The sequence below is a fragment of the Choloepus didactylus genome, chromosome 3, assembly GCF_015220235.1.
Source record: "Choloepus didactylus isolate mChoDid1 chromosome 3, mChoDid1.pri, whole genome shotgun sequence".
NCBI lineage: Eukaryota > Metazoa > Chordata > Mammalia > Pilosa > Megalonychidae > Choloepus > Choloepus didactylus.
The window spans coordinates 198,424,968-198,434,484 of record NC_051309.1 but is presented as its reverse complement, the minus strand read 5'-3'; the positions used below and the strand labels follow the sequence as shown (position 1 = coordinate 198,434,484).

At 41.2% G+C, this 9,517-nt stretch overlaps 1 pseudogene; it reads right to left on the bottom strand.

Moving 5' to 3' along the window:
• Window positions 1-4,637: 4,637 nt before the first annotated feature.
• On the bottom strand, window positions 4,638-7,951 carry LOC119528931 (annotated as a pseudogene).
• Window positions 7,952-9,517: the final 1,566 nt, after the last annotated feature.

Here is a 9,517-nt window from a genome sequence, read left to right as displayed (position 1 = left end):
CAAGTTGCTTCCCAAGGAAAAGGGAGCCTGTAATTTATTTTTGCAGTCAGTTAAGCAACTTGTATTTCACCTTTATCCTTTGAGGCTTATTTTTTGCTTTGTTACAGTGGAATAGCTCTATTTCTACAGAATGACTCTTCTGGGATATCTACTGAATGCCCACTCATTTAATGAGGTTTTTCCATGCTGGCTGGTAAGAACTTGACTATTTGCTAGAGCAGTGTGAACTCTTGGAATCAAGTAGTCAGCAAGTGGACCCCAGTGTAGATTTCTAGATCTCCTCTGTAGAACCTCCTCTCCAGTACTCTACCCTGGAAATTCCAGCCACCCGAGTTTCCCTCATCTCAGTCTGTAAGATCATCATGCATTGCTTGGATTCTCTCTCCCTAGGATCTGGAAAGTGCTTCCAGGCAGGTAAATGTAGGTCCTAATATGTTTATTTCTCTTCTCACATGGATCAAAGTCCTGTGATGTTTGTTATCCAATATCTGAATTTGAAAACAGATGCTTAGTACATTTTGTTCAGTTTTCTAGTTGTTTACAACAGGAGGGCAAGGCCAGGACTATTTACTCCAACAAAGATGGAAATGGGAGTTTGCAAAAGGCTTTTAAAAAATGCAATGTTTTTTCCCTCTATGATCTATTTATGTTTTCATATAACAGCCAAGGCAACTCTCTGAAAACATATGTCAGAGCAAGTTACTTCTCTGCTCAAGATCCTCAAAATGTTTCCTACCTTTCTCAGAGTAAAATCCAATATCCTTCTTACTGTCTATGTCCCTCAATTATCTGGCTTCTGATTACCTCTTTGTCTTTATTGCCCACTCCTCCTCTTTCACACTATTCCAACCATTCCGGGATCCTTCTTTTTCCTCAAACACACTTAACTCACTACTGCCTCAGAATCATTGCACTTGCACTTCTCTATGTTTGGGTCTCTCTTCTATAAGTATTTCTTTGGCTTGCTTGCTCTTTTTCCTCAGTTCTCTATTCAAATGTCAATTCATCACAGAACCCTCTCTGATCATCCTATTTTAAATCACCCCATCACCTGCACTTCAAGATCTATCTATCCCCTTTCCCTGTTTTATTTTTCAAAGCCTTGATAATACCCCAGAATATGCTGTATTTATTTGCTTATTATATTATTGTCTGTCTCCTCCTACCAGAATGTAAGTTCTGTGAGAGTAGGCACTTTGGTTTATTCATTCCTATATTTTAAGTGCCTAGAACAGTGCCTAGGTCAACAAATAATTTCTGGATAAATGATTTTTGAATGAGCTGTGGGCAATATCAGAAATTGTATTTTTATTTTTAAAAAATCATTATTATTTTTTATTAGGGAAGTTGTAGGCTTACAGATACATCATGTAAAAAATACAACATTCCCATATACCACCTATTGACACTTTGCATTAGTGTGGTGCCTTTGTTACAATTGATGAAAGAATATTAAAATAGTACTATTAACCATATAGACCATAGCTTATGTTAGGTATATTTTTCCTCATATACCATCTGTCCTGGTTTGCTAATGCTGCTGTTATGCAAAAATACCAGAAATGGATTGGCTTTTATAAAGGGGATTTATAAGGTTACAAATTCACAGTTCTGTGGCCATAAAGGTGTCTAAACTAAAGCATCAACAAGAGGATACCTTCACTGAAGAAAGGCCGATGGTGTCTGGAACACCTCTGTTAGCTGGGAAAGCATGTGGCTGGTGTCTGCTGGTCCTTTTTTCCTGGGTTCTGGTTTCAAAATGGCTTTCTCCCAGGATGTTTCTCTCTAAGTGTCCGGGAGTATTCTCTTAGTTTCTCCCAGGCAAACTCTGGCTAGCATCTCCAAACATCAGCTTTCAATGGCTATCTGCAAAAGGTCTCAGCTTCTCTTGGGGCATTTTTTTCCCTCTCTGCTCTCTGTGTGAGCTCTCTCTAAAGGATGCCAATTGCCTAATTGGGCAGGGTCTACATCTCCATGGATATAATTTAATCAAATGTTTCCAACTAATCAGTCTGTCCCCACAAGATTGCATTAAATAATATAGCTTTTTGGGGGGACATAATACATTCAATCCAACACACCATCCTATTATTAACACCTTGTATTAGTGTCAATTATTGTTGTAATTCATGAAAGAACATTCTTATACTTGTACTATTATCTCCAGTCCATCATCTACAACTGGGTTCACTATGTTATACAGTCCCATGCTTTATCTTCTAACTTTCATTCTAGTAACATACATGACCCAAAACTTCCCCTTTCAACTACATTCACATACATAATTCAGCATTATTAATTACAACCATCAACACTATCCATTTATGAACCCTTAGAATGAACCTAAACAGAAATTCTCTATAAAGTAAGCATCAGCTTTCCATTCTCTACTCCCAATCTATCATCTGGTAACCTATATTCAGATTCTAACTCTATGAATTTGCTAATTATAATTGGTTCATATCAGTGAGATCATATAATATTTGTCCCTTTGGTGCCTGGCTTATTACACTCAGCATAATGTCCTCAAGGTTCATCCATGTTGCCACATGCTTCAGGACATCATTCCTTTTTACAGCTGAATAACATTCCATTGTATGTATATACCACATTTTGTTTATCCATTCATCAGTTGATAATACACTTGGGTTGATTCCATCTTTTGGCAATTGTGAATAATGTCACTATGAACATAGGTGTACAAATGTCTGTTCAAGTTCCTACTTTCAGTTTTTTTGGGTATATACTTAATAGCAGGACTGTTGGGTCATACGGGAATTCTATATTTAGCTTCCTGCAGAACTTGCAAACTGTCTCCCACAGTAGCTATACCATTTTACATTGCCAGCAGCAATGAACGAGGGTTCCTATGTTTTCACGTCCTCTTCAACATGTGTAAGTTTCTGCTTTATAAATAGTACCCTTTCTAGTTGGTGTAAAATGGTATCTCATTGTAATTTTGATTTGCATTTCCCTAATAGCTAGTAATGTTGAGCATATCTTCATGTTCTTTTTAGCCATTTGTTTCGAGAAATGTCTATTCAAGTTTTTTGCCCATTTTTTAATTAGGATGTGTGCCAGTTTGTATATTTATGTCCCCCAGGAAAAGCCATATTCTTTAATGCATTCCTGTGGGGGCAGATGTATTAGTGTGGATTGGGTTGGAACCTATTGGTTCAGTGTCCAGGGAGATGTGACCCATCCAACTGTAGGTGATAACTCTGATTGGATAATTTCCATGGAGGCGTGGCCCCACTCGTTCAGCTTGGGCCTTGTTTAGTTTACTGGAGCACTATATAAGCTCAGACAGAAGTTGTTCATAGCTAGCTGGAGCTGAGACAGACATTTTGAAGACGACCATTGGAAGCTGATGCAGACATTTTGGAGAACACCATTTTGGAACAGAACCTGGGGGCAAGCAAACGCCAGCTGCATGACTTCCCAGCTAACAGAGGTTTTCCGGATACCATTGGCCGTCCTCCAGTGAAGGTACCCATTGTTTGTGGACACTTTATGGCCTTAAGACTGTAGCTGTGTAACCAAATAAACACACTTTTATAAAAGCCAATCCACTTCTGCTGTTTTGCATTCCAGCAGCATTAGCAAACTAGAACAGGATATTTGTCTTTTTAAGTTGAGTTGTAGGATTTCTTTATATATTCTGTATATTAAACCCATATTGGATATTTGGTTTCTAAATATTTTCTTCCATTGAGTATGTTGTGTTTTCACTTTCATGACAAAGTCCTTTGATGCACGAAAAGGTTTTACTTTTGAGGAGGTGCCACTTATCAATTTTTTTCTTTCATTGCTTATGCTTTGTGTGGAAAGTCTAGGAAACCATTGCCTAATACAAAATGCTGAAGATGCTTCCCTACATTTTCTTCTAGGAGTTTTGTAATCCTGTCTCTTTTATTTAGGCGTTTGATCTATTTTGAGTTAATTTTTGAATTAGGTGTGAAGTAGGGATCCTCTTTCACTCCTTTGCATATGGATATCCAGTTTTCCTAGTACCATTTGTTGGAGAGACTATTCTTTCTCACTTGAGTGGACTTGACAGCCTTGTAAAAAATCAATTGGCCATAGATGTGAGGGTCTATTCCTGAACTCTTAATTCAATTCCTTTGGTCTATATGTCTGTACTTGAGCCAGTACCATGCTGTTTTGATCACTATAGCTTTGTAATAAGTTTTTTTTTGTTTTTTGTTTTTTTTTAATAATCTTGACATTTAGTAATAGCAATAAAACATGAAGGGCATCCATTTTGTTTTTTTCTGTACAAACTATCAGAACATAACTTTATTCACATTTAAAAAATCATCTTAATTTGATTTGACCTACACATCCTCCATCTCATTTTCACCCATTTCTCAAACCTCTCATCACATCTCCCACACCTTCACCAGACTAACAGAATCTACGTGTAGTTAGAGCCAACACCTAATTAGAGCTCAGAAAGTCCTCTCTTCTAAAAGTTTCCTCATTTCCCTGATAATTCCTAAAAAAAAAAGCCCTTCACTCATTCCTTCCATTTCACTTTCACTTTCACATTTAACCATCAAATCAGCAAGACAGACTTTTTACCTTAATCCAAACAAGGTTAGAAAGAAAGAGTTCCTCCACAGAGCATCTTGAGCCTACACCCAGGAGTCTGTGGACCCTGGGTACTGTTCTGCTCGATAAGAAGGTCATTTAGTGGAATAAAAGTCTATGTAATTTATGGTTGAGTTCAGTCCATACTGTGTTAAGTAATCAACCATTAGAAGCTGGAAAGTGAACTTGGTCATCAAAATAAGGTTCTTCAATACAATCTGTACATCAAAGTTCTTTTTGTTGGAGTAATATTGACTGTAATACAGCTGTTGATGCTGACTGAATGATGGGTGACATCTGTTGGTTGGTGGTAGACAAGAAGGATGTGATTTGAATTGGTCTTGCTCTAATGTTGACACAGGTGTAATAAAATGGTTCTGATTCTACCCAACCTTTTTATAAATGCTCCAGAGGTCTCAACATTGCCATAGTGTATTCAAAACCTGGGCTGCTGCTTTCACTACTTTCAGAGATGATCTGTCTCCTCTGCCTTTGGTTATGTTCACCAGCTTTTCTATTGCTCTCAAGTTGGCCAGGGTGTTGGTGTTCTCCATGTTTTTGCTGGTGACCTCATGCAGAGTGCAGCAGATGGCTACTATGGTCTTGTCAGACAGTACACTGGAGGCATTGCCACCAGGCAGCCAGTTGACCAGGTCTCGCATGGCATATTTGCCTATGAGCTACGTGTTGCAAACGTACAGTTTCATATTCCTCAAGGCCATTGTCACTGAAGAAATAACTCTATCATTATCCATTCTCAAAAGTTCTACAAGGATGAGGAGCACTTTTTCTTTGGATGGCTGCATGATGTATGCTACAAAAGCCAGTTGTCAGCAGAGAGGTTCTGGAGAGATCCAGCAGCACCTTCTAAGGTAGCTGGGTTGGAACTTTCTGCTAGAAGAGTCAGATATGGTTTTACCACTGCATCTCAACCTCTTTGGGGACTTTGACAGCCCTGGGATAGGACCAACTCCATCCCATTGGTACTCTTGTGGTGTCCTCTTTTTCTTTTTCTTCTTTCCACAGAAGAAGAAAGACTCTTGGCTCAGAGTCTTTGCTGGGAGACTCTTTTCCTAGAAAGTCCAATTCACTTAGTCCCAGCAGCTGGGCCTGGGGGACCTCCACTTCCAGCCAATAGGGCAGGTTCCTCAGGGTGCACACACAGTTCTCCATCATCTTGCTGTCATAATCTGATGTGTTCACACACATGTGGATCATGTACAGAAGCAAGTCCAGTAGCCCCTCACAAAACTGCATTTGCTTCCGCACTTCCTCCCCTGCAGTGCTGAGGTTCCTCAAGCAACCTGTCATGTTATGCAGAATTAGTGAAGTCTGAAATTTAATTTTATCATCATCATCAAAAGAAGAGTGTTCCATCTAGAATCTGGAACTATCACAATGTTTGTTAAGGTTGAGAGAGCATCTCAAATGATTGTCTTTATGGCATTACATGAGGATAAATTCCAAAGAACTCCTGTACCAGCTCCTTTTCTTCTGCATCAATAAAATTTTTTCAACAGCTGCAACAATGTAGGTAACCTACCTACATTCTTCATTGCTATTTTATTTTCATCTGTAGACTTGCCAAAAACCAGGTTTTAGAGAGCACCACAAGCATTCTTCTGAACTTACAAAAGTCTATGGTCCAAAATGTCAACCAGTTGCTTGATTCTCCCCAACCTACACACCTCCATCTTCACTTTGTTGTCACTGAAGCACAGGTAGACCACTACATTTGCCTGAACCTAGTGGAATTGGTGTTGCAGCATGTGAATGACTTCAAGCAGCTCAGAATCATGCCAGGCAAACTCCCTGGGGTCTTTCTGAATGCTGTCTATTGAAAGTGATCTTGTGGTGCCATCATCTGCCGGCAAAGTGTGAATCTTGTTATAATTGCACTCTTCTACTTGGTATTGTATTGGCCTATATAGGGCTCTGCATAGGTAGCTGGTGTATTCAGTGCATAATTATTTCTTTGGTATGTAAGGATACTTCATCAGCTGGAGGGCCTTTGCAGATTTCCAGCACCTGAACCTATGTGATACAAGGCCACCTGTGATCCTTGGAGTTCTATGATTCCATGGTTGGGGCTGAGATACACTGGGCTGTAATAGATTCTCCCCTCATATATAGGAGAGATGTACAAGTCAGGAGACAGAGCTGAGCAAAGTCTTGCCCAAGCTGGCTGTACTGACTAGCATATGAACTCCATGAGCCTACCAGTATGTCTGGTCAAGGTAGAACCATCGTATTGTAAATGTAATACTGCTGCTGTCCAAATTGCTCCATGTCATGAACAGTTCTTTGCAGTGAAGATATCAGATGCTGTGGTACGTTGGTCATCCCTGAGTATTTGGGGGATGATGACCCCACCTGGCCTTGGGATGGGGACGCTACTTGAGTGTGTACACCCATCAGAGTTAGTGGGGATCCTACTCTGGTGGTGGTTTGGTATTGAGAGGTTGGTCCATTGGGATTGGAGGGCTGGCAGAAGGAGATGGACCCAATCTCTCACACGGTTGTTGGGAGGCAGGTCTTTGTGTGGAGTATGGAGAGGCTGCCTGCTGCACGGGCAATGTGGTGGAAGAATATGCACTGGGGTTCAGTGATTGGGAGTCAGTTACTGATGGAGAGCCAATTCCACAACCCAGAAAGTTCTCAGTGACCCCCTTGAAGGAAACATGCTTGTGCTGATAACATAAGAAGGAGAATGTGCTCTAGATGGAACTAAGCTAACTCTTCTCATAGCCAGATTGGCTACTGATAGCTGAACCAGAGTTTGTCCTTCAGCTCTAGAATCCCTCACCAAATGGTTATTAGTTGATCTATGAAGGAATGCTATTGTCTGCCTTGCTCATGTTCTAGCTGTTGTAGAAACTCCGCAATTCCTGGTATCCTACTGTCAGTAAGAATTCATTTTGTTGAACTTCTTGAGTTACCCAATGGTCCCTCACTTTCATGGAGAGAGGTCAGTTCTGGTGAATAGAGGGTCCCTTGTTCTGGCTCTGTCCTGATGAGACAGGTGGTGGGAGGGACAGCGCCAGGAACTCAAGGTTTGCTTACACCAGTATTCAGCACATCTGTTGATCTCCAAGGAAATGTCTTCTTAGTTGAGTTGGTGCTGGCACTGCTTGGTGATTCTGTTCCAAGCCTACATCTTTCTAGCTGACTGGCAATAATCTGCCTTTCCACTTCAGTTCTCAGGTGAGTCGTTGAAACTGAAGAGCCTGCTCCTTCACAGAAGCTAGAATAATGGCGGCTGTGTCTTGGGTTCCATGCCTGGGCCGGTGGAGGCAACTTCCTGATGGGTCTGTGGTTGCCCCTCCTCCACCAGGGGGGCCTGCTCAGGAGCTGGCATTCTTCTTTCCAGGTTAGGCAGCTGCTGTTGTCACTCTGGGGATCAGAGATATAGGCACCCAGGAGTTGCTGCTTTGGCACCCGAAAAAATTTAAAAAGTGCAGTGGCTAAGTGGCTTCCCATACCTTGCTTCCCCACTCCCTTCCCCCAGAGAGGTTCTCCCACCACCCCCAGTGGTGGCGGTGACCAATTAGTCCCTTTGCCAGGGCCCATGGTGCTGCCTCTGCAGCCGATGTCAACACAGACTCAGCCCCCAAGCCCCCACTACTGCCCAGAGGCCACACAGCAGCCAGCTCAGCCACCTGTAATAAGTTTTAAAGTTAGGAAGTGAGAGTCCTCCAACTTTGTTCTTCTTTTTCAAGATGTTTTTGGCTATTTGAAGCCCCTTACTCTTCCAAATAAATTTGATGATTGGGGCTTTTCCATTTCTGCAAAGTAGGCTGTTAGAATTTTGATTGGGATTGTGTTGAATCTATAAATCATTCTGGGTAGAATTGACATCTTAATAATATTTAGTCTTCCAATCCTTGAGCATGGAATGTCCTTCCATTTATTTATATTTTTTAAAAATCTCTTTTAGCAAGTTTTGTAACTTTCCATGTCCTTTACATCTTTTGATGAATTTATTCCTAGATATTTGTTTCTTTTAGTTGCTATTTGAAATGGACTTTTCCCCTGATTTCCTCCACAGTTTTCTCATTGCTACTGTATAGAAACACTACTGATTTTTGTGCATTGATCTTGTACCCCACCACTTTGCTGAATTCGTTTATTCGCTCTAGCAGCTTTGTTGTCAATTTTTTAGGACTTTATATGTATAGGATCAAGTCATCTTGAACTGCAGAAAGTTTTACTTCTTCCTTTCCAATTTGGATGCTATTCTAGTTTGCTAATGCTGCCGGAATGCAAAACACCAGAGATGGATTGGCTTTTATCAAAGGGGGTTTATTTGGTTACACAGTTACAGTCTTAAGGCCATAAAGTGTCCAAGATAACACATCAGCAATCAGGCACCTTCACTGGAGGATGGCCAATGGTGTCTGGAAAACCTCTGTTAGCTGGGAAGGCACGTGGCTGGCATCTGCTCCAAAGTTCTGGTTTCAAAATGGCTTTCTCCCAGGATGTTCTTCTCTAGGCTGCAGTTCCTCAAAAATGTCACTCTTAGTTGCACTTGGGGTATTTGTCCCCTCTTAGCTTCTCTGGAGCAAGAGTCTGCTTTCAACGGCCGTCTTCAAACTGTCTCTCATCTGCAGCTCCTGTGCTTTCTTCAAAGTGTCCCTCTTGGCTGTAGCTCCTCTTCAGAAGTTCACACCCAGCTGCACTAAGTTCCCTCTGCCCCTCAGCTCATTTATATGGCTCCAGTGATCCAGGCCCACCCTGAATGGGTGGGGCCATGCCTCCATGGAAATTATCTCATCAGAGTTATCACCTACAGTTGGGTGGGGCGCATTTCCATGGAATCACTCAAAGAATTACAATCTAATCAACACTGATAGGTCTGCCCACACAAGATTACATCAAAGATAATGGCATTTGGGGGGACATAATACATTCAAACTGGCACAGA